The following is a 26074-nucleotide window of genomic DNA, read 5'->3' as shown; positions in this document are numbered from 1 at the left end:
AAGAAGAATTGCTGCCCCATCTAGGGTCAAAGGGTTCCCCTTTGACCAATTTACCACCAGTGGCTGATCCTAGAGAGATGGTCTCAGCACTGGTCTTTGTGTGTCGAACTGGGCATTTGGCAGTGACAACAGCTAAGCTGGCTTTGGTAAGTGAGAGCCCATAATTGAGGGCCCAGGCCTGCCTTCTATTCCTGTCACCATGGCTACTTGATTCATGAACCCATCACCCCAGGAGTAGGTGATGACTAATGACGGAGGCTGGCTGACATCAGCCGGCCTAGTAGTTACCTGCAGTTGGTTAGTTGACTACTCCGTGGTGTTTACTCTCTGATGGGCATTAATGTACTGTAAAAAGATTTTCACTTTTCATACTCACTCTTAGAGATCCATCAACATGCTTCTTTCTCAGATTTTCTTGTCTCTGACCTTCCGAATGTCCTCATTCTGGGTCCCTGTCCAGTCAAACCATTCACTGCTGCTTATGACTCTAGGTGTGTTCTTGCTTCGGCTGACTGCTCTTTCCATACTGGGTTATGGTCAGATATGCCACCTACAGCTTGGCCGATCGGGAGGATTTCCCCTCATTGCTGCAGGCCACCACTTAATGGGGCTGCAGCTCATCAGAAGTCCATTTTCAGCTTGCACCCACACACTGAGCCATCCATAAACAAGTTTGACCTTTTCCCACCTTTATCAGGTGGTCATAAGGGGCCTCTCATGTGGTCACAGATGTTTGCTAAGGGCAAGTGCAGTGGTGGTGGATGACATGGGCTTCTGGGCCACCTGCTTCTGCAGATTTTACCCTCTGGCCCTGCTCGTGGCTGATCCTGGATGTCCTACTTCCATCTCACAGTTGATGGTGTTTGTGCCTGACCAAGCTTATGACTTGGTGTGTAGCTCTGGCTGCATGGTCACTTGGTGTCTTACGGTCAGATGCTCCATCTCTACCAGGACCCGGTAGCATGTAAGGAACCCTTTTTTGAATGGTGTTTAGTTCTCTGTTGTAGATGGCATACCCTTGGCTCCAGAAGCCTAGAGGATTACGTTCTAATTCTCCTATGGGGGGTTGCCATACACTCTGTACAACATTTTTTTGTACCATAAGATCCAAAGGGTTGAAGAGATCAAGAGGCAGGCCATGAAGACACTTAGGCCCCCAAGTATCAGTATCACCCCAGACTTTGTGTCCAGCAGTCCTTAAATATCTAGATATTCCCCCTTCCCCTGGTGTATGTTTACCTGAATCAATGACCATAAGTACCTTTAGGGAGGGGCTAGGAGAATCATTATTGTCAACCTTTGCCATGGTGTTGCAGGGTCTTTCTCATGGGACCTGGCCTCTCCTTCAGGCAATGGGCTCAGGTCCAGAAACTGATGAAGGAATCATGACTTTTATTGAGGCTTCTGTGCTCAGTCTCTTGATTGTCCATCCTTGATTCCTTTGGTCATAGAAACTAAGCTGTACCCTGCTGGTTGCTCATCCAGCGTGGCAAGCCTGGGGACGCTACAAATATCAGACACCGCATAGCGCTCCGTCCCTGGTTGCCTTGCCGAGCTGCTGGCTCATTCGACCACCTGACTTCTATTCTACAGCCAGGCTGCCATCCCCATTACTAGCAGGGAGCCCAGTTTTGTAGCAATTCCTGTCATCTCCTCTGGTCAACAGAGGGCAGCCAGTACTGAGTTTCTCAGTGATGCTGGGGCCCTTCTCGCTAATGTGTTCCTTGTCATTTTGGTGAATGGAGGATGCTCTGGGTTCTCCCATTAACTAGATGTTTTGTACCAGCTTAGTGTTGGAAGTTGGGATCCTCAGGAAGCAGACTCTGAGATGGAACTTAGTGCACAGGACATTGATTCAAGATGCTCCTGGGGTCAGCAGCTGAGAGAAAGGAGGCAAAGTAGGAAGTTGACCTCTGACACAGTTTCCAAACAGTCCCCATCTGTCTCCTCATGAGGTCCTGAAGTGGGATTGGCCCTTCTCAGTTGTCCTGAGTTGGAGCAAGTGAGCCAGACTTTTATACTTCCACCTCAGTTACCATTTGCCCCCCAAGAGGGGCCACAGCCCTGGGAAAGGTAGTTCTGTTCTGCTGTGGGCGATCCCAGAACGAGCAGACAGCTGGGGGCTGCTAGGACTCCAGGCAGCTGGGGAATGAGCCCTTCATTCCTAAAGGGAGATCTGGAGGTGAGTCGCGCCCACTATACCTAGTAAAGCCACTCAAACGTTCCCAGATCTCTGAGCCTTTTGGCCCCTTGGTCCACCATCTGCCACCACAGTCTGGGATTTCTACTTCGCAAATTTGCAGAAAAATTTAGATTAAAAATATTTTCTAAAGATGTTCACAGATACTTGCCAATTCAGAAAGACTAATTAGCCAAGTGACTGATTTTTTCCACTTGAACTTTTAAACCAAATTACAAGATGTCTATCACATAAAGAGGTAGTGAATTCTAGAACTTAGATTTGTATGTTTTAGAGAGCACAGACTTCAATCAGCAAACAAAAGAACTTTACAACAAATTTAGGCAGATTCCCTCTTGGAAAGTCCCCAGGGCCCTGATTAACTCTGATTCTACAGGCTGGTGTGGATCTCTTCTGCCTGCTCTCTGAAAACAGGAAGCAAGAAGAGGACCTGGCCTGCCCTGGGGCTCCAAACAAGGGTGGAAAGGTGAATTTTGTAGGTGTCCAGGAATAGGGGCCCATATGTGTTTCCAACCTGTCACGGCCTCAATATCAGGACACAGTCCCTCTGCTAGTTCCGGGGAATGTCGTCAGGGTGCAGGTGACTGGAGGTGCCTAAAGACACCTGTTATGAAGAGGCTGAAGTGGGCTGAGCAGGAACAGAAAGATCGTGGGTTCAAATGCTGAAAACCCAGGTCTGTTCTCAGTCCACAGGCAGGTGGCCTCTGGAATTGCTGAGCATCTTTGTGGAGCTGGTGTCTAAGTGGAGATTGGACCTTCAGCAGACATTTATTTCATGATGCTGTGCAAGTCATCCATGATCACAGAGGCCCAGGATGTCAAGAGCCAGAACACCCCTTGGAGCAGATGGTTACTTGCCCAAGGTCTCCCCTGACTGTGATTGAGGTGCCTTAGTTCACACCCACTTCCTTCCCTTTGATACCCTTCTGTCTTCTGGGTGAATTATACCATGGATTTTCAATTTCTACCCCAGCGAGTTTAAACTCCTCTGCTTGCTCCTTGCCAAGTTTGCTACATTCCAGAAGACCCCCAACCTCAAACTGTTTTTACGGATCAACACCCCTATTCTCTCATTGGCTGGCCTCCTGCTGTCTAACACAACCCCCTTCCCTTACTTCAAGGTCTTTGCTCATTTTGTTTCTCTTGTCAGACTTACTCTTTCCTTTGCTCTATCCAGTTCTACCCTTCCTTTGAGTTCCACAAAAATTCTTTGTGAAAATCATTTGACTCTTCCCAGTGATTCATCTTTCTCTACCCTGCAGTCTTATGGCTTCCAGAGGCACATCAGTGCAAGATGCACTAAAATACCTATTGTTTAATAATGCTTGCATAGTGTTTCATGTGGATTGACTGTTTTTGCTCTAAAAATAAGAGCTCCTTATGGAAGAAGTCCAAATCTTCTGCACTTTCGGTTAGGCACACACTTCTTGGTGAACACTGGCTGTTGGAAATATTCTCTCATTATCCCTCAGCCAAAACCATCTCAGCTAGTAGCACAACCCCACACATAGCCTGAGGGCTGCGGGTATATCAAAGTCCACACTTACCACCCTTTCTGCCCAATCCAGAAAGGATCTATGCATCGAAAACCATATCAACCTTTCTATAAGACCATGAGTTGTCAGTTGTTCCATCAAATTGTTTCAGTTTGGAAATTTTGACTTCCTGCTTTGCACAGGAGTCTGACCATGCTGCCAATGTACTTCGCGTATGAAGACTGTCAGATCTTGCTTGGTTCTCAGCCTCTTTGTCTCATGCCAAGTGTCTTTAACCCCACGTATAGACACATCCCTCTTGCAAACTCTAGGACAAACCTTAACTTTACCCAGGACAAATGTAAAGAATGACAGCAGTCCTTTGTGATTCAAATCCCCCAGGCCTTGGGCTAGAAGGCCACGTTGTCGTTGACTTTGGCCTTGTTTTGGAGACCTAGGCTCCCCATTTGCTCTAGGTCTGAGGTCTGGACCTTGTCTTGTTCTCTGTCTCAGAAACACAGCTGGTACTCCAGCATTGGTCTTTTGAAGGGTTTATACCATCTTGCACACTTCCCTGATTCTGCCTACTTCTTTGGGCCTCCTGGGGTTGACCTCAACTGGCTTTCCCAATAAAGCTTCCCTTTTTAAGACAAATTAAGTATCTTAACACCAATCTTTTGCCTAATTCCCACCCAAGTCCACACTCTACCTGTTGGAGTCAACTTCTTGCAGGCCTGTTACAGAATCTGGACTCTGCCTGTTTTAGTGTAGGAGTGGGATTTATCCTGAGCTTCATGCTTCTCAGGTTGCCCTGGGCTCTTATCTGTAACTTAACCACATGCTGGGAAATAATAAGAGCAAATGTCGTGCAAACTCAGGTGGGTTCAGCATGAGATATATTGACAACGTGACAGCTGAGACCTGACATGGGAGGACAGGCAGGGAGAGGGGAAGTCTGTGGCTGACCCCTGGGATAGCAGCACAGTGAAGATGTGACGGGGAGTGTGGCAAGCCAGGAGAGGTTCAGATGGGCTCTAAACTCGAGCCGAGTGGCAGGGGATGGTGTCACAGTACAGGTGGAACAGGAGGTACCTACAGCTACATGGATAGTGATGTTATGGAGGACGGAAGAGACTTAGGCTACAGCAGAGTAGTCAGGTCCCTACTTGGAGGGGAAACTGAGGCATGAACCTAATAACGAAGGCAAAGCCAGTATTGTAGGAAGGGCCTCCGTGGGCACTTAGGTTCCCTGGACTCTTGCCAAGACTTCAGATACCCAGTCCCCAAGTCTGAGAGGCTGAGATGCTGAAATACTTTCTTCTCTGGTGAGGCAGTCAGGATAGACTGGGGAAAGAAACAACCTCAGACTCTCAATGGCTTAAAACAACCCAGGCAGATTTCTTGCTTACCTACCACCTAGAGGTGGTGGTGTAGGGTCAGGGGCAGCTCTGCTCCACAGAGACGTCACTCAGGGTCCCAGGCCGAAGAAGTGCCATCATCTCTGGCACTGACATCTCACCAGGGGTTTCAGGTTTGCCTCAGTTTGCTGCCACAGAGTCTAGAGAGTTGAATGTAAGCAAAGACATGTTTTGGACTCTTCTGCTCACATTTTGTTGTCTCAAACTACTTATGTGGACACACCTAACTTCAAAGAGTAGGGCTCTGAAACCTTCCTTGTACCTGGAAGTAGAGGAGAATGAGATGTTGGGACACTAGCAATGCCTATCAAATGGAGTTAGAACTGACTCATAAACTGGATTTTTTATGGCTACACAGGCAGACCTCGTTTTATTATGTTTCACTTTATTGTGCCTCACAGATTGTGACTTTTTACAAATTGAAGGTTTGTCACAGCCCTACATTGAGCAAATCTATCAACACCATTTTCCCAATAGCATCTGCTCACTTCTTGTCTCTGTGTCACATTTATGTAACTATCACAATATTTCAAACTTTTCCATTATTATCAGATTTTTTATTGTGACCTGTGATCAGTGATCCATGACATTACTATTATAATTGTCTGGGGACATCACTAAGCACACGCATATAAGATAACTATTTTAGCTAATAAATGTTGTATGTGCTCTGACTGCTCCACTGACCAGCCATTCTCCCCTCTCTCTCCCTCTCCTCAGGCTTCCTTATTCCCTGAGACACAACAGTATTGAAATGAGGCCAATTAATAACTCTACAATGGCCTCTAAGTGTTCAAGTGAAACGAAGAGTTGCAGGTCTCTCACTTTAAATCAAAAGCTAGAAGTGATTAAGCTTAGTGAGGAAGGCATGTCGAAAGCAGAGATAGGCTGAAAGCTAGGCTTCTTGTGTCAGTTAACCAAGTTGTGGATGCAAAGAAAAAGTTTCTGAAGGAAATTAAAGGTGCTACTCCGGTGAACACACAAATGATAAGAAAGCAAAACAGCCTTATTGCTGATATGGAGGAAGTTTGGTCTGGGTAGAAGATCAAACCAGCCACAATATTCTCTTGAGCAAAAGCCTAATCCAGAGCAAGACCATAATTATCTTCAATTCTAGAAGGCTTAGAGAGGTGAGGAAGCTGCAGAAGGAAAGTTTGAGGCTAGCAGAGGTTGGGTCATGAGGTTGCAGGAAAGAAGCCATCTCCATGACAGAAAGTGCGAGGGGAAGCAGCCAGTGCTGATGTAGAAGCTGTAGCGAGTTCTCCAGAGGACCTAGCTGAGATCATTAGTGAAGGTGGCTGCGCTGAACTACAGATTTTCAATGTAGATGAAACAGCTTCTATTGGAGGAAGATGCCATCTAGGACCTTCATAGCTGGAGAGGAGAAGTCGATGCCTGGCTTCAAAGTTTCAAAGGACGGGCTGACTCTCTTATTGGGGGGCTAATGCAGATGGTGACTTGACATTAAAGCCAATGCTCATTTACCATTCTGAAGATCCTAGGGTCCTTAAGAAGTATGCTAAATCTACTCTGCTTGTGCTCTATAAATGGAACAAGAAAGCCTGGCTGACAACCCATCTGTTTACAACATGGTTTACTGAATACTTTAAGCCCACTGTTGAGACCTACTATTCAGAATAAAAGATTCCTTTCAAAATATTACTGCTCATTGATTGTACCCAAGAGCTGGTCACCCAAGAGCTCTGGTGAAGATGTACAACCAGATTAATGTTGTTTTTTATGTCTGCTAACTCAACATCTATTCTGCAGCCTATGGATCAAGGAGTAATTTTGACTTTCAAGTCTCATTATTTTAAAAAATAATTTTTTTAAGGCTATAGCTGCCATAATAGTGATTCCTATGACAGAACTGGGTGAAGTCAATAGAAAACCTTCTGGAAAGGAGCTGTCATTCTAGATGCCATGAAGAACTTCTGTGATTCTGGGGAGAAGGCAAAGTATCAACATTAACAGAAGTTCAGAAGAAGCTGATTCCAACCCTCATGGATGACTTTGAAGGGTTTGAGACTTCAGTGGTGGAAATAACTGCAGAGAAATAGCAGGCGAATTAGAATTAGAAGTGGCACCTGAAGATGTGACTGAATTACTGAAATCTCACGATAAAAATTTTAAGGATGAAGAGTTGTTTCTTATGGATGAGCAAAGAAAGTGGTTTCTTGAGCCTGAATCTACTCCTAGTGAAGATGCTGTGAAGATTCGTGAAATGACAGCAAAGGATTTAGAATATTACGTACACTTAGATGGCAAAGCAGCAGCAGGGTTTGAGAGAATTGACTCCAATTTTGAAAGAAGGTCTACTGTGGGTAAAGTACTATCAAACAGTATAATATGCTATACAGAAATCATTCATGGAAAGGAAGAGTCCATTGATGTGGCAAATTTCATTGTTGTCTTACTTTAAGAAATTGCCACAGCCACCCCAGCCTTCAGCAACCACCACCAGGATCAGCCAGTAACCATCAACATCGAAATAAGACTCTTCACCAGCAAAAAGATTAGGACTCACTGAAGGCTGAGATGATTAGCAATAAGGTATTTTTCATTAAGGTATGTACCTTGGTTTTTTTAAACAGAATACTATTGCATACTTAATAGACTACAGCATAGTGTAAATATAACTTTTATATGCACTGGAAAACCAAAATTTTTGTGTGACTTGTTTTATCATGATACTCACTTTAGCATGGCGGTCTGGAACTGAGCCCACAACACTCTGAGATATGCCTGTAAATTGTATACATGTGCTTGGTGGGGGGTCGGGGGAAGTTTCATTGTTGTCTGGTGCTGGGAAGAGCAGAGCAGAGTAGAAGAGTTGGCAGCCAAATCCATAGGGTCAAAAACTCTTCTATAAAGTTAAATATATTCTGAAATATAACCACAGTTCAGAGTCTAGAACTATGATTCACCTTTGGATGGACCAACTCAAGCTTCTGGGTATAGGTCTTCCAGCTCATTAAGTAGTGCTGCCCTTAACATATGAGGACAGGATGAAGCTAAACTGCTGCCATTGAAATTGACTATTTTCTTCTCCAGTAGAGAAGATGTTTCTACAATGAACTGTCCATGCTGTGTCTCTCCTTGTTCTCATTATGTAAATCACAACACGTATGAGCTGGTTGGCTCTGCCTAGAGTTGTGGCCCATGGCTGCATAAAAGCCCTATAACTTGTCTGGAAATTGAGCCCTCTTCTTTGGTTTTATTAGCATCATGCCTTGACCGACCTACTCAGTCATTGCCTCCCAGGAACTTAATGAAATTACTTAAGGTTTAAAAAAAAATGGAATACAACTGATGAGATGTAATTCAACTTACATTTTTTAAAAAGTTCGTAAACAATTATATACACACATACACTCATGCACACAGAGACACAAGTCGTATGAATTTGCTACCTTTCAGAACAAGGCAGTTGTAATTCACAGTTTGAGAACCACTTTGAAGAACCTCTGTATTTCCACAGAGTAACGAGAGTCATTTCAATTGTAAAACCCATCATGGAAATATGTCTGCCATAGATCCCTCAGTGGACACTCAGAAATGTTCTGCTTATAGGCAGACAGGTGACAGGCTTTTGTCACCTCCCAGACTGAAAACCATATTGACAGCAATTCTCGTTGGACTGAGCCACACAAGGACAGAAGATGCTTAGAAATTGCTTATGGATGTTCATCTTGTGGTTATTTGACTGCAGAAGCAGTCCCTTCTTAACAACCAGCCGTCGTCGGCTTTTCTTGGCTTCAGGTGAAGAGGTGACTTCCCTCTTTGATTCAGTGCTCATAATTGGGCTGTCTGTCAGCAGAGGTGGTGAGAAAACAATGCTAATGAGGTCAGGGGTTCAATGCCCACGTGGGTCAGTTAGCTTTCCTTTGTTCTGTGGCCAAAGTCTATATCCTCTAACTGTGTCCAGCTACTATGATGACAACAGAGATTGGGAGAGAGTAAGGGAATGTGGATGAGTCTCTAATCCTATTCTTCCTGTGGTGGAAAACAACTCCAAGTTCATGGCCTTTTGCAGCAAAGTTATCTTCAGGGTTGAAGAACCACCCATTAAGAAGCAGTGAGGAAAATGAAAGGTCTGGTTCCACAGTGGTGTTAAGGAGGCTGAGCTACAGGATCCGTGCTCACAGCTGGAGCATCAGCTTGGTCACTTATGCTAACAAGAAGATCGCTGTTGCAAGGACGATTAGTATTCACAGCCAGCTTCCAATTTCTTATTAGCCAGAGTGTCAACATTTCCGGACATTTGTGTCAGGAGTAAAGTGGATTGGTTTGAGTTTCATTTCTTTTTCTTTAGCCACTATCTGTTGGAGATTCTAATGAACAATGAGATTTCCATAGATAGCCAGAAAGAGAAGGCCTGAGTATTCCCACAAGCAGTGTTCAGCCCTGGAATGACTGAGATCTATCTGGCTTTTATATCACAATTCATAATTCCCCATGCTGGCACTATTTTCTTCGAATTACTATATCTTCTATAACGCTATGTATGGACATAAATCAAAATAGGCACGAACCAAGCCTGATGGAAAAACTATGGGCTTCTAAGTTATCTTATGACTCGCTAGCTTTATGTGTATGCCTACGGGGTGTGTGTGTGTGTGCATCCTTGGGAAGGCTACTTAACTGCTTCGAGCCTCAGTTTCCTTGCTCATAAAATGGGGATATTGATATTTATCTCACAGGGCTGTTGGAAGAATTATATGCTACAATATGAAGACATCTGCCATGTCTAATGTGGTACCTGGCATGTTGTAAGTATTTCCCCTAATGACTGGAGTTCTTATTATCAACATTGCATATATTTATTTTAATTGCTTGGCAAATAGCCCCCACTTTATTGCAAGACCAGATATGCAGAGCATGTATTACTAATATGTCATCTGCAGACGCTGTTGATTGCCTTCCCATATTCCTCAGCCCACCCGAATTCATTTGCCACTGCAATGGGCAGTTGGCATCTTCCCATCTCGGGGACCTGGGTCTTTCCTCTTCTTTGCTAAGGGCGTTCAAAGGCACTTGCAAAATCTAGAAGCATAAGAATTTAGACTCCTAAGGGCAACCTCAACCTCAACCAAATGGAAGATACCTGCAGTGGGGGGATTCTGAGACATATTCTACACAGTTTCTCAGAATATTCTCAGTGGGACTGAGCTGAAGTTGCCCACCACGGAAACCCACTCATTAATGGACCTTTTTTTGACTTTTCTCCCTTCTCTGTCTCACATTCCCGTTTCTTCCCTTGTGATTCCTGGCTTCACTTTGCAAATAAATTCCTAGTCCCCAATATCTTATCTCAGGGTTTGTTTTGGGGGAATCCAAACTAAGACGTCTACCTGATAGAGTTCTTAAAAATTTTTACATGCAGTAAAATTAACTTTATTTTTGGTATGTAGCTCTGTGAGTGTTAACAATGTATACATTCATGTACCCATAACCATAACCAGGATACAGAACAGCTCCCTTACCCTAAAAATTCCCTTGTAGTCAAACCATCCCCCCACCCCTAACCCATGGCAGCCATTCCTGTAAGATTTCCTTTTTCCAAATGTCATACAGCGTGTACCCTTTTGAGATTGGTTTCTTTCTTCAACGTAATGCCTTTGAGATTCATGCATGTTGGTTGTGTGTCACTCGTTCATGCCTTTGCATGGCTGAGCAGTACTCCATCAGGCGGAGGTTGGACAGCTTGTCAGTGCATTTGTTGGAGGACATTTGGATTGTTTCCTGAAAATTCTGAATAATCCTGCTCTAAATAGTCACATAGGTTTTCATTTCTCTAAGATAAATACCTAGGAGTGGGTTTGCTGGATTGTATGGTAAGTGTATGTTTAAATTTATAAGAAACTGCCAGAATTTTCCTGGATGGCTGTACAGTCTTGCCCTCCCAGCAACAGTGTGTGAGAGATCCAGTTACTTCACACCCTTCCCAGCACCTGATACTGTCATGATTTTCTTTAAATTATTTTAGCCATTCTAATAGGAATATAGTGGTATTTCTGTGTCTTAATTTGCATTTCCCTAATGGCTAATGATGGTAATCATTTTTCATGTGCTTATTTTCCATTATATTTCTTCTTTGGAGAAGGACCTATTCAAATCTTTTGCTCAGTTACTTAATTGGGCAATTTCTTTTCTTACTGTTGAGTTTTGAGAGTTCTTTATATATTCTGGGTAGAAGCCCTTTCTTAGACGTGTGATTTGCAAATATTTTCTCCCACTGTGTAGCTTGTCTTTTCCTTTCTCTTAATCATAGGGCTTTAATAAGGACTAATGAGTTTATACACGGTGTTCTTTAAAAACTAAATAGACATGTTTTCATGTCAGTTGAGGGAAGGCAGAATGGAGAAAAGTTTGATTTGGGACTCAGACAAACCTGGATTTGAATCCTGCTTCAGTCCCCCATGAAATTCTTTGCCATGGACTATTTTGTTAGTTTCCTCATCTGTAAAACGTAGCCATAGTACTTACTACATATGGTTGCTGTGAGGATTAAATGAGATAATATGTGTCAGGGGCTGAGCTTGGTGCTAGGATGTTGTAAATGTTCAGTAAATAAAAAGATTATACTCTTATTACAGGACGCTCAACTCCAAGCCTTTGTGTAATCTGCTCCCTCTGCTTGGGTTGTCCTGCTCCACCCTATCCCCCTTGCTCCCTCATTTTCTACCTGCCTAAGATGATTCCTATTCAGGGGGCCTTGCTGGACATCACCAGTTTGGGCAGGCACCCCTACTCGGCACTCCCACAATACCCTCTAATCATCTTCCATCACTCTGTGTTTTAAGCACAATGAGCTGTGAGCAACTCGAGGGCAGGGCTAATGTCTTTATCATCTAAAATTATTCTAGGTCGTGTTTGATGTATGAACGAATAAATAAATGAACGAATTCATCTCATGCTTTGTCTGGGAGTTCCAATTAGACATCCCTCTGAGTATTGCCCAATTCAGTCCCTTTAAGACAGCCTTGAACACCCAAATGGATGTCTATGACTTACACTAGGACCGCGCTTGCAATCAGCCAGACACTGCATCTTTGACAAGTTGGACGCCGAATGGAGAAACTTGAATGCTTTGCATCTATTTACTTTTACCACATGCCATAAAAATTAAAAATACATTGTACCACAAGCGCAGTATTTAGTGTCTCACTTTAATTACATTCAAGTGTGTTGCTAAATAGTCTTGAGAAAACCTTAATGACCAGCTGTTCTACCCTTTTCCCATATGTCAGAAATGGTTTCTGAAATCACATTCTGGGACAGTAAGGTTGTATAATTAGACAGTGTATAGCTAACACTTCTAGCTTTTCCGCTTAAACTGTGGACCCTTTACGCTAACATATTGTGTGATTCTGCCGGTTTGGCGCAATACAATTAAAGGACGTGCCAAACAGCAACAGAGATGTGCAAACTCCATCAGACTTGTTATCACTGCATCATTATTTCCTCATATCTTTTTCATCGTCAGGATGGCATGCTTTCGTGTGCGTGTGCTATGCAATATTCAGCATGTTTGGCTGACAAATAAACTTAGTAAAGAGGGCTGTAAATTTTTAATATTCCCTTCATAATGCCATTTATCTCACTAGAATTAGATGTGAGAGTGGCTTTTACATCCTTTCGAACAAAGAGCTATCACTCAAATACACAGCAACCATTTAAGGAAACAAAACAAAACTAAAATCCCCCAAGGTTGTAATAGAGGCCAATATTTTAATACTGCTTCTGGTGGGGAAATGGGGATTTTATCTACCCTGAAACTGGATTTGGGCGATAAAAGAAGCCGAATTTAGACAATTGATTATTGTGAAAATAAGGCATTAGTTACTTGCAGTTGTTTGAATCTGAGCTTAATGAATTGTTTTGAAACCATAGTAATATTGTATTTGATTGTATTTGGTTAGTTCTTTGATTTTGATTTGTATTTTGAGAAATACAAATATAAAATAAGGAAATGGGAAAATTCTATCAACTAATAATACTCTTTGGCTCTTCCTTTCCCTCTTCCCCAAAGAAAATGTCCTTGACATTGTCCCAAATGTGAAGTCCAAACATAACTCTGATTTCTGATTGAGAATTGCCCATATAAATATATTAAGACCAAGCCACTGCTGAAGCTTTCTCAAGTCCTAAAGCATCAAATTCATTTTTGAAAAAGGCTAAGAGAGAGCTTCACTGTTCTAAGACCAATTTATACCATTTTTTTCCTTCTAAGCTTGAATTTCCAATGACTTATGTAGATGTAAGCACTGACAGCTGTAATCATGTTTTAAATCTTGCTTTGTATCCTTAGTTATAATGTTGTTCAGTTAATATTCAGAATAATGGAAGTGATGTGCCGTTTTGAAAAAGACTTGAATACAGTCCAATGCTTTGGAAAACTGACTCTCGAGAGGATTAATCAGCATTTAAAACTTGCATTAATAAAAATCTGATCTTCCGCCATGCAGCATGCATAATACTTTTCGTTTTGAAACATTTTAGTTTAATAATACAGCCTCCTTTGTCCCGATTTCTAAAATGATTTTAAAATTGAGCTCCTTCAAATCAATTTTGTCTTGACCCTTTATGTAATTGGACACTTGCAATTTGAAAATATAAGGATGCTTTTTTGCGTGGTGCCCTAAACTGTATTTCTATTATTAAAGATAAGGGCAACAGTGGACTCCGACTTAGCACTTAACATTTCAGTTTTTTCCCCTCAATTTATATCCAAAGAGTTTTCCGTCTTTCTTCAAAGTTCAATTATCCAAACTCAGTCCTTGAGAGAAAAAGGGCTAAAAACTGTGTTTTAATAATGAAAAATGATCAGTGGTAACAGGGTCTTTTGCTGTAGATGGTGTATATCAAACAGTCAATGATTAGTGGTCTCTTTTTAGCTGTTTTTAAATAAACATAAATAACACTGAGCTATTTACCTGCAAACAAGGATTTTGATTCTAAAGCTAAAATAAAATGACACAATGGAAGATGAACTGGGAGACAGTGGTCTGAGGGCTCTGTTCAACTTACAGCTAAATGGGAATGAAGTCAATTTTAAAAACCAGGAAAGAAAGATGATTGTGAAAGCAGAATAGGAAAAAAAAAATTGCTGTTTTATCCTGGTAAAGTAACTGGTTGCTTTACAACCAGAGATAAAGTCAAGTGGGCCCACACTTCCGTGGGTTTTGTCTCTCCTAAGACCCACGGGCGGCTTGCTCTCTGGCTCAGGACCAGCTGCTTTTCCTCCACGGAGACCAGGTCCCACCCGGCTGACCATCAGGAGGGAGAAGGCTCTCCTCCATGGTGCTAAAGGTGGCCCGGGAGGATTTTATTCTTCCTTTTGCATGATTTTGGAAAAATCTCTGGGTTTCCATGCTAAAGCAGGAGACACTGCAGAGCAAATTCCTCTCGCTCCTGGGTCTTATTAGGATTGCGTAGCAGGCGCAGCAAATAGTCAATAAACACTCAATGGAAGAATCTCTTTAAAAGCCCGAATGAAGTGCCTGCCTGCCTGCCTGCCTGCCAGCTGGGCTGTGCTGGTTTCTGCTCAGAACAACTTTGCTCACCTGGCCCTCCTTCTCAGCAGCAGGGTCCCTGCTTTGGCCACCTCTTGGGGTTTCCTTGAAGTCCCATGACTGCTCTGAGATGGGAAGTGAGGGAGAGGCAAAGAGAGAGACTGAGGCCCTCGGAAAGTGGGGGGGGGGCAGCTGCCCTGCTGAAGGAGCTAAGGGGGAGATGTTTGGGCCATCGGCTTCTGCCTGGGGGCTGAACGCTGGCGGAACAGATAGTCAGGAGAACAAAAGCATTTATTTAAGACACAACTGGACAGTGGAGTGTTTGCATCATACATACACCTGAGGGCATGTTACGTTAATGAGGATGTTAAAAACAGAAAGCTTGAAAAACAGTGAGGCCTCTGCCTGACAAAAGTTTTGGTGGCAAATGCATTTTTATCCACCAACCTACTACATTTGTGGAGGTGGTTGGGAGTGGGTTTGAATGGAGACAGCGTGAGGACCACAGTGTTTCTAACAGGAAAGCATCTTGTGTTGAAACAGCCTTTTTGTTGGTTGGTTGATTTTCATTGCTCTGTAACTTTTGGCTGCCAGGGAGGCAGGTGACAGAGCTGATCCCGGGGCCCTAGCAGGTACCCTGCCCTCTCCTAGAGGGAGCAGGGTGATGAGGGCCTGCTCTGAGGATACATTGCCCCAGGATCCTGGCATTTGGGGAATTTGTTTAGCTTCCTGGGGGGAGATGCCACTACCCTTATTTTGGGGGCAAATTATGAACATTTTGACAGGCTCAAGACCCCCTCTGCCCTTAACCCAGTATAATCTTTCAAAAATTCAAATAAGATTAGGTTAATTTCTTGCTTTAAAATGTGCACAGTTTCCCCTGGCCTACTAAAAGAAATCCCAAAGCTTTATCATTTCCAGCTCTACCTTCGCTCTCTGACCCCAGACTACCATCTCCAGACACCTCAGACTCAAGTCAGAGCAGCCTTGATATCACTCCTTAAACACAAGTGCTTTTCCATTCTCTGTGTCCTTGCTCCCTCTTCCTTTGCCCTTTGCCTGTGTGAAGAGCTCCTACTTATCCTTCAGAGCCCAGCTCAAAAGCTTCTTGCTATTTATGGCTTTTCCTGGACTGCCCTGGTGCTCTCTCCTCCTTCCACCTCCTCCATCCTATCCCCACTCAAGAAGAATTAATCACTCCCATAGCTATGATCCCCCTCCTCTAGCAATTATCACTCATGCTATAGGTATTTTTTTGTTGTTTCTCCCATAAAATGGTGTATTATACAAGAGTTGGAATACTGGCTCCCATGTTATTTCATAAATATTTGTTGAAGTGAATATGCCCTTTGATAAGCACTAAGTGGTATTTCAAAATCTTAGAACTAAAAGAACATCAAAGAGCTTATATTCAAAAGTTGGAATAAAGAATATATATATGTGTGTGTATAATGTATATATTTTATATATATATAAAAAACTGAATCACTCTGCTGTACAACAGAAATGAACACAACATTGTAAATCAACTATATTTTAATTTTTAAAAAAGTGGGTTTGTTTCCTTGAGGTCTATCAAATATAATATATAAATTAAGAGCTTAGAGTTCTATAAATTTTAGAACATTCTTCCAAGAGGTAGATATTTCTTTTTTCTCTTCTAGACCATAAGATGCAGTGATACATCTGACAATCACAAAAGTATCTTTTTTGTTTCTTCTGATCTTGGAAAAGCTTAGTGTGCAAGTAGACTGATTTCTTAGTTTAGGTTGTCTCTCTAGTAAAACTCCCTATCTCCAACAAGAATGGCACTTAAATATAGACCTCTGAAAAGTGTTTGCTCAGATTCAGTGTAAGCCTACACAGAGTGCATTGAAGGAATGCTAAAAATATGGTTTTCTGTGCTACGATAAAGATGGGAACAGCAGCATGACTCCACTTCATATCTATGGCAGTCCCTGTCATACCTCCTCCAACATCACAGTGTTGTCTAGACAAGCATATCTTAGGGCTACTGCTCACGAGAGTCATCTAGAACAGGAGGTAGAAAACTGCAGCCCACAGGCTAAATCCAGCATGCTGTTCGTTTTTGTGATAGTAAAGTTCTATTGGAAGATAGATAGATAGATAGATAGATAGATAGATAGATAGATAGATAGATAGATAGATAAAATAGTATAATATAATATAAATAAATAAATAATAAAATTCTGTAGGAATATCTCATATTATCTATGGCTGCTTTCATGCTGCCATGGCAGGGGTGAATAGTTGCAATAAAAACCGTGTGACCCCCCCCTCACCCTCCGGGATGAAAATATTTACTGTTTGGTTCTTCGCAGACAATGTTTGCCGACCTTTGATCTGGAAGTTTCGGTTTTGTTTTGTTTTTTAAATAATACAGATGCCTGAGTCCTGCCTTCCATAATTGAATTGATAATTGAAGTAATTGAAAGAATAAATCCCTGGCCGTTTGTATTTTTAGGCTCCACTTGTGATTCTGTTTACAGACTCAATTTTTATTTTTCAGGAAGTTATCCGTAAACCATGCCCAGCAAATTCTCAGCACAAGGAATGACCCTCTAAGGCAAGCACCGTATTTTACTTATCTCTGCATCCACAGCACCTAACACCGCTCCCAACATAATTAGATGCTGATATACTTTTGTGAAGTGAATGAGTGGATGGAACCCATGAAAAATCACAGTAAATTGCGAGTAACTTCTCAGGCCCTGGACATGTGCCCTATTACTTTCCGGTGAGATTTCTTTCTTTCTTTCAATTTCAACCTCACCTAGAAAAGCAAGTGCTACTGATAACTTTGTGGATCTGAAATTTAAAAAAAAATTTTCCAAAGGTGTCAGATGATGCGTGCCTTGGTCTGCATAAACATGGTCATCTTCTCACTGCTTGGGACATGCAGGGAAAAAAAAATTCAACTCATCATGAGAAATGGTGCAGATGGTGTATTTGGCATCACCAGCCTGCGTAGATCAGGGATGCATTTATTTACATGGCTTTGTTTGCATTGTGACCATTTATCTGGGCCCTTGCGCACATTTAACCTTTTGAAGGGTCGGGAGGGAGTGAGCCATTTTGCCCTTGGGATTAGATGGAGCAAGCTCCCAGTAGGGATAATGTTTGCGTTTCTTCCTACCTGCAAAACACTCATTTCTTACAGCATTGGAAAACATTTGGTTATGTTATCTTGTGGGTCCAGGAGGAGTGTGGAGCATGCCAAACTTAAGAGCCATTGCCAAATGCCATGGTTCGCATTATGGAGACAGTGTGCCAGTGTTACTGGCGCTACTAGTTGTAGATCTGAGCTCTCGCCTCAGAGGCAAAGGATCCCTGTTAATCGTTTCCAACTGGGATCATGCCCTTTGCCTTTAGTTGTGAGATATCTTTGTGTCTGTGCACAAACCATGGGTTGCAGGCACAGCTGATTGACCACTGCGACTGACCTCTTCCAGGCTGGGACAGTGAGCCCCTAACGTGGCACCAAAATGGTCTCAGACCCCCTGGGTGACTTGGAGATGCTGAGAAACAGAATGGCGCCTTAGAAGGAGCCTACGAGAGCTTGGTTCTGGACCTGTAAAATGGAGATACGTTACTTACTTTCCCTGAGCTTTGGTTTCCTCATCTTTTGACAGGAGTAATCAGAGTTGTTATGAGAGATGAGCTCATCCATACAAAGCATTTGGTGCAGTTACTGACAAGTGACAAGTAAGTGCTCAATAGAAGTGTTTATTATTGCTATTATCATATCACTGTTACTGACATACACCTCTTGGTTCACGCACATGGTGGTTGTGAAGATGAAGTAACTGCCGTTGAAGTGCTCTGTGACTCTGCAGAACTCGGCAGATGTGAGGAATGCTGTTTCAGAGGGAAGGAAGGTTGACTACTTATAGTGCCTCTCTGTCCATCAAAGCATATTTCAACGTGACTCTCTGGCCAAGAATCCCTAACTTTTTGAGATAAGATGCTAATGAGTCAGACAGAGGAAGACAAATACTGTATAATATCACTTATATGTGGAATCTAAAAAGTACAACAAACTAGTGAATAAAACAAAAAAGAAGCAGACTCACAGATAAAGAGAACAAACTAGTTACCAGTGTGGAGAGGGAAGCGGGGAGGGACTAGATAGGAGTAGGGGAAAAAGGGTTGCTATGGGATTATATGATCATGTGTGTGAAACTTTAGAAAATTGTAAAGCACTCTAGAATTTAAAGAGTCTCATTCAATAAAAAAAAAAAACTTTAAAACACAAGGTAATAACATAAAGCAACTGGCTTGTAATCATAAAAAAATAGAAAAATAAGAAGATGGGGAATTTAATTTAAAAGCAAAAAAAAAAAAAAAAAAAAAAAAGAAGCTACCATTTATTTTTCCAAACTCTTGCAAGACCAGTGGCCTATCCTTCGGTGAGCAGTTGTTGGGATGGGGTGTACGTATGCAGTGAGGGGTTGGCTGATGTGCTGGTGGGACTGTTTCTGAGCAGAACCGAGGCTGGGCCCGGACGCTGCCTGGACTGCACTTCCTGCTGCATGTGGAGGCGGTCACGAGGGCAGGCGAGAGGGGTTCCACTGGAGGAGGAGTGTGAGAGGGCCATGAGCATGTGAGCCATCTACCTGGAGGGGCATCAGGACAGAGAAACAGTTCCCTGGTTTGCCTGGAAATGTGCTACCTCAGTTTGCCTGGGAATCTAATGGTTTCATTCAACAGGCATTTATTGCTTTTCTACTGGACCTAGACCAGTGCAAAAGGGACTACGCTTTGAGGAGCCTGGGTGAAGCTGTCTTCCTCCTGGTTGTAACCTGAAAAGACGGAAGGAATCAAGGCTGTCCTCAAAAATAAGGGGAAGGTGTGGGTATATTAAAAACCCATTACTCTTTATAAGCACATCTCAGTGTTGCTTCAGGAGAAAGATTACTGCACGTGGTCTCTATCAGGTCTGCATGAGGAGTCTTAAATGCAACTGGAAGAAATCCCAGATGCTCAAGGTGACAGCCACTAGTCACGACAATGGTGTCTCAGTCTCTGGCGTCACAAGCCTCACCACTGGGATACCCTGTGGGAGCCCTGCAAGACCTTGTTCTTACCACTCTGAAATATCCACCTGGTCAGTCAATACAGTAAGAAGCCAAGTCAGTCAACAATAGCTGGCTTGTTCCCACACACCTCACCTAAAGTTCTAGGCACATAAAAGGTATTCAACAAAAACTGAAGACTAACATAATAATAATATGTAATATTTGTTAAGCACTTACTAGATGCCGGTCCATTTTGTAAGTGCTTCATATGTGTTGCTGAATATCATCCTCACAATAGCCTAGTGAAAGAGCATTGTTACCACCACTTTTAGAGGGAATCTAAGTAATTTCTTCAAGGTCACAGAGTTAGAAGAGGTGGAGCTGAATTCACCCAGACCGAAGGACTTGGAGCCCATTAAACCATATGCTGGCACAAGACTCACTTTTAAATTACTTTGTGGCGATAAACAAGATTATACGGTATAGCACAGGGAAATATATACAAGGTCTTATGGTAGCTCACAGAGAAAAAAAATGTGACAATGAATATATATATATGTTCATGCATAACTGAAAAATTATGCTCTACACTGGAATTTGACACAACATTGTAAAATGATTATAACGCAATAAAAATGTTAAAAAACATAAAATTACTATGTGGCTTTAAAAAGAAATAAAACATTGAATTTGTAGAAGGTCCCCTTAAGGCGTTTCTTTAACTGATTGCATTTTAATTCTTGGCTCAACATTTGGCCTAACACTTGGCATCAGCCATTTTAGTACAGGTATAATTTTAGTAAAAATTATGCAGGACAAGTAAATCATCACATGTAAAGCAGGCACTTGGTGATTGGCCTGAGGCCATGGAAGGAAAGAAGGAAGGAAAGAAGGAAATAAGAAAGGAAGGAAAGAGATTGAAGGAGGGAGAGGAAAGGAAGAAAGAGGGAAAGATAGGAGAGTAATTTGATGGCATAGATAGAAACTGTGAATGTGTGTGTAGGTATGTGTTTGCTATAGAGGCATTAAGAAGAATGAAAGCATCTTTCCATTACAAGTTCTCATACTTCTTCATGTTTCTTGCTCCTTTATAGGGTGCACCTATCAGAGAAGGGTCCAGTAGTAAAACAACACATTCTAACTCCCATATCCTGAGCATAGTTTTATATCCTCCAGTGCAGAGGGTAAGAAGGTCCACAGAATTATAGTGACAGAGAGCTGATGGCATGTTCACCCTGTGAGCTACTCCTTTCCAGACACCAAAGGGAAAGCTGCTACATGCAGTTCCCTTAAGCCTGGGGAAAAGGAGTGAGTGACAGCCAGACTCTCTCGTCACCCAATCACACACATCTCAGGGGTTCGGATTTTCTCAGCTCCCTGGAGGCTTCTGCCCTGGCAGACAGGAGGTTTGCAGAAGATGGGGAGTTTGCAAGTATCCAGTGGCACTGCCTGTATCTATACCAACCAGTAGCGATGGATGTGGAGGACCACACCAAGATGGAGAACTCCTCCTATATCCAAGCCTATTACAGCTCTGCCTGCAAGGCAGGCCCCACAGAGGGAGGCGAGGCAGCCACCGCACCAGAAGAGGCTGGTGGTGGGTATGTTACACAGAGCTGAGAGACCAGGGAGCAGTGATTGTATTGGGCCAGGTCGCCAGCTCTTGGATAGCACTTTACAGAGGGATCAGGCAGTCTCTGACATCTAGAGAGATGAAAGGGGAGACTTCAGCCCAAGAGAAGGAAGCGTGGCACACTCTGGCCCCCAGACAAGAGAGAGAAAATGGCAGGCACCTAAGGACAGATGCTTGTTTCATGAAGAGGTTTTTTAGCAGTTCTGGTGGAGAGGGTGTGCACTGTGGGCAGATGAACCTGTCTAGCCTATTCTAAAGTTCCCAGGCATTGTCAGGTACCGAGATTGAAGAGTTAGACTCGACATAGCAAAATAACTCTCCTGAAGGGCTTTGAAACACAAAAGAAATTATTCTCAACCTCCCAAGTGGCAGACGGCATAGTGGTAGATAATCCAACTTGCTAATTCCTTTTTCATAGTTAATTTCTGCCATTGGGTAATTGACTTAAAGAAATGGACATCTGTTGTAGGTTTTTGTCCATTTTTGACTTTATAGTTTTGGGGGGATGCTATAGACAGGATTGTGTCATCCCCGCCCCCTCCCAGGTTCATATGTTGAAGTCTTAATCCCTAATGTGTAAATTTGGAATGAGGAAGTAATTAAGGTTAAGGAAGGTCATAAGGGTGGGTGGCGCCCTGATCCATCCAAGAGGATTAGTGCCCTAATAAGGAGCAACACCAGAGAGCTCATTCCCTTTCTCTCTTCCCCATGTGAGAACACGGCACAAAGGCAGCCGTCTGTAAGCCAGGAGAGAGCCGTCTGTAAGCTCCGCAGAAACAGGCACCTTGATCTTAGACTGCCCAGTCTCCAGACTTTGAGGAAAGAAACTCCTGCTGTTTAAGTCACGCAGACTGTGGCACTTTGTTATGGCAGCCCTAGCAGACTAAAACCGAGGTCGCGGGGTGGGGGGTGGCGGCATGAGATGCTTTAAATATCTGCAAGTTCTGTCTCCTACAACCTGTGCTCAGACGAGACTGTAAAGCTAGAGGCTGCTTGTGAAACTTTGGCTTTCTGTGTGGTGCTGGGGAGTTAACCCCAAATGGTCCAAGTCCCGGGGTTTGTATCTGAGGGACCAACATTTATACTGTAAAGTCTATAAATATTTTTGAAGATGAAAAGTGTTGTATGGAAAGGAGCACTATTAGAGCAGAGGGTGAATTAAAGATGAGAAGAAGAACTCAAGAACGAAAAGAAAAAAAAAAAAGAAAAACCTCTTATATTGGCCTACAGAGAATAGAATGCTTAGACTGACTTCAGTACTGAATATTTCCTTTTAAAAAAAAATCACGTCTCCTAAAACCAATTCCAAACGGAGTCATATAAACACAAACATTAGAATCAGGGGAATTTTCCAGTGAGGGAGAATATTGTGGTAATATTAGTAATTTAGTTTTCTCATAAGGAAATAAAAAGGAAATTAATTCAATGATTTGTTCAGAATAGTTACAAAATTGTACAGCCTCAGAGAATAGTTCCTGCTGGAGGCAGCAATTCTTGGTGTCCTGGAGGAGATGAACTATATTTTGCTTGTGTTGAGATGAAGGAGAGGAATGGGATGTTCTCTGGCTTCTGTCCCCTTGTCCTGGAGAAGTTACAGACATATGGAATATAGCCCCTGCTTTCTTGCCATATTACTATTTCTGTTTTCTTTTTTCCTTGTTCAGATTTGCTTGCATTTTTCCCATTTGTATTGTGATATAATTGACATATACTATTGTGTAAGTTTAAGGTGTACGTTTGATGATTTGATATAGGCCTATATTTCAAAATGATTATAGCAATAAGGCTAGTTAAAGCATTCATAACCTCATGTAGTTACCTTTTGTGCATGTGTGTGTGGTGAGAACTTCAAGTATACAGCACAGTACTGTTATCTGTTGTCACCCTGCTGTACATTAGATCCCCAGAAATCATTCATTTCAAACCTGAATGTTTTACCCTTGGACCACCTTCATCCATCTTAGCCCTCCTCCCTCAACCCCCAGCAACCACCAACCTACTCTGTGTTTCTAGGAGTTCATTTTTTTTTTTAGATTCCACATGTAAATGAGATCATCTAGTATTTATCTTTTTCTTATTTCACTCAGCATAGTACCCTCAAGGTTCATCCATGTTGTTGCAAATGGCAAGATTTCCTTCTTTTTTATGGCTGAATAATATTCCATTATATATCTATATCTGTATCACATTTTTTTATCCATTCCTCCATCAACAGACACTTAGGTTGTTTTCATACCTTGGCTATTGTGAATAACGCTGCTATGAACAGGGAGTACAGATATCTCTTGGAGACAGTGATTTCACTCTTTTAGATATATACCTAAAGTGGAATTGCTGGATTGTATGATAGTTCTGTTTTTAATTTTTTGAGGAAACTTTATACTGTTTTCCATAGTGGCTGCACCAGTTGACACTCCCACCAGCAGTGCACAAGGGTTCCCTTCTCTCCATGTCCTTGCCAGCGCTTGTTTTCTCTTATCTTTTTTGTTTTTTTGACTGAGGTAGTACTTTAAAAAAAAAAAAAGCCAAAAAGAAAAGCAACTTGAAACAAACCTTTTGGCCAGAATATATTTGAATAAAGTCATGGTGGAAAGTTTGAAAAGTATTGTTGAAGGTATAAGAACAACTCTTCGTTTTGGGATTTAAAAACTTTGCCATTCTTCTATGAATTGTTAGATCCTAGTGTCTTAATTAGTTAGTTAATTAGTTTTGTTTCCTTACTTGGAGCTTTTTTTTTAAATTGAAGTACAGTTAGCTACAGTGTCAGTTTCTGGTGTACAGCACAGTGCCCCAGTCATGCATATACCCTCTTGTCTATTTGATAATAACCATTCTAACAGGTGTGAGGTGATGTCTCATTATGGATTTGATTTGCATTTCCCTGATGATGAGTGATGTTGGGCACCTTTCCATGCACCTGTTGGCCATTTGTATATCTTCTTTGGGAAAATGTCTACAGAGAGGTTTACCTAACTTATCCTACAGTTATAACATCTTATTTTAGGTTGATAATGGCTTACCTTTGATAACTTACAGAAACTATCATTCTAGTTCTCCCCCATTGACATTTTAGGTTATGGATGTTATACTTTATGTCTTTTTAATACTGTATATCTAATAACAAATTTCAGTGGGGAATTTCAGCCTTACCTCCAGGTTCTGGATTTTGACAGGGTGGAGGTTTTTATTTGATCTTGTGAGGGGAACTGAAGTTTGGATTGACTATATCACCATCTCAATGTCATTACCTCCTAATTTTTTGTTTTCATTTTCTCCCTTCTGTTTACTGTCTTTCTTTGCTCATCATATCCTCTTATAAAGTGAGATGTGAATCATTTTTAATTAAAGGCCACAGGAAGAAATCATTTCAGTCCCCCTTTTCTCAGTGATGGCAATATTATTTGAACTACCCAGGGTCATTTTTGGCAAGTGAAAAAGAAATATAGTGAAGGGCTGAGTATAATCACAAGTGAAGCATGTAGATCTACATGTGGGTAAGGCAGTACGTGGTCCTGAGATTGGAATTCATCAGGAATGAATCTGGCCATTAGCCAGCTCCAGGCTAATTAGAGTGGTCCCAACTTAAATTGTCATCTAGGCTGGATAGTAAGATCACAAAGGATTGTAAGTGATGGTGGATATTTATGGCCACATTGAATTCAATAGTTATTAAATATGTCTTGAAGAGAAGTTAAATGCTAAGACAAAAAGAGGTAGAAGAGGTCATAGGCATTATTAAAGGAAAATGAAACATAGCAAAACCCAAGAAACAAACCCAAGAAAGGGAACCATTTTCTCCTTTAGCACAGAGTCAGAAAACCAAACACATTTACAGTAGTGTTATTGGTCATCAAACGAAGGGGAAGGAAACTCTACAATTGTGAGAATGTGCAAATGTTCTAATTAAGGCAAAATTAACCGAGTCAACCATCCATCACCGCAAATGCCTCACAACACTGGAATGCCCATTTGACAAAAATAAGTCGGCATAAAGCATCACACCTTGTAAATGGTGAAACTGAGATTCAAATGTAGATCTCTCGGATTATACATTACTCAGGTGCACACAGACCAGAAAACATCATACCTCATCTTGGCTCCGCTGGGTTTTGTTGGGTGACAGATTCTGAGTGGGATGGAAGGCAGATGTGGTTAACACACTGGCTCCAACATGAAACCGAAGACCATAGCTCGATCTAGCTATTTCTTGCCACACATCTCCTGGCCACAATTTCAAGCAAGGGAGTTGAGTTCCAGGCTGAGGCAGAGGCTGGCAGGAACTTCTGTAAACTTACTGACAGACCATGGATTAGCTGTTTACACTTTGGCAATTGCCTTGAGCCCGTCAGCTCCCAGAAGGGATGGTCCAGATGCAAAACTGAGTGAACATGAAGGTAAAAATCATAGGGAAAGTGGACTGAGCCAATGGGGAGCTTCCTTTAGATCGTTCCATGAACTGGCTGCCAGTCCTTTTCTCCTTCCCAACAAACCAGGATGCGCCCAATAGGCTGTACACATTTACTCAGGTAAGGTGTCAGACACAGTATGAGGTGCTAGTGAAACTAAGCGAATTAGATGTTCTTTCTCTGTGCCCCTGAGATAACTAGATGGTGGGTATCACTGCCAGTGTACTTGCTACGTCATATTTCTGTGTTTGTCTCTTTGTTCCTCTATTTGTGTTCCTTGGAAGAGTCTGTGTTTATCTTAGGTTCCTAATGCTTAACACCATGCTTAAAAATAGGTTCTGAATAAAGAAATGTGTTTTTTTGGATCAAGAAATAAGGGAAAGAC

At 42.2% G+C, this 26074-nt stretch overlaps 1 long non-coding RNA gene across 1 annotated transcript; it reads left to right on the top strand.

Annotated features, from left to right (window-relative positions):
- Positions 1-9817: 9817 nt before the first annotated feature.
- On the top strand, positions 9818-18331 carry LOC135318751 (uncharacterized). Its single transcript, XR_010377072.1, has 3 exons — positions 9818-9865; positions 17142-17369; positions 18265-18331. It is a non-coding gene; the product is annotated as an uncharacterized LOC135318751 (long non-coding RNA).
- Positions 18332-26074: the final 7743 nt, after the last annotated feature.

The sequence above is a fragment of the Camelus dromedarius genome, chromosome 21 (genome assembly GCF_036321535.1).
Source record: "Camelus dromedarius isolate mCamDro1 chromosome 21, mCamDro1.pat, whole genome shotgun sequence".
NCBI lineage: Eukaryota > Metazoa > Chordata > Mammalia > Artiodactyla > Camelidae > Camelus > Camelus dromedarius.
This window is presented reverse-complemented; position numbering and strand designations above follow the sequence as displayed.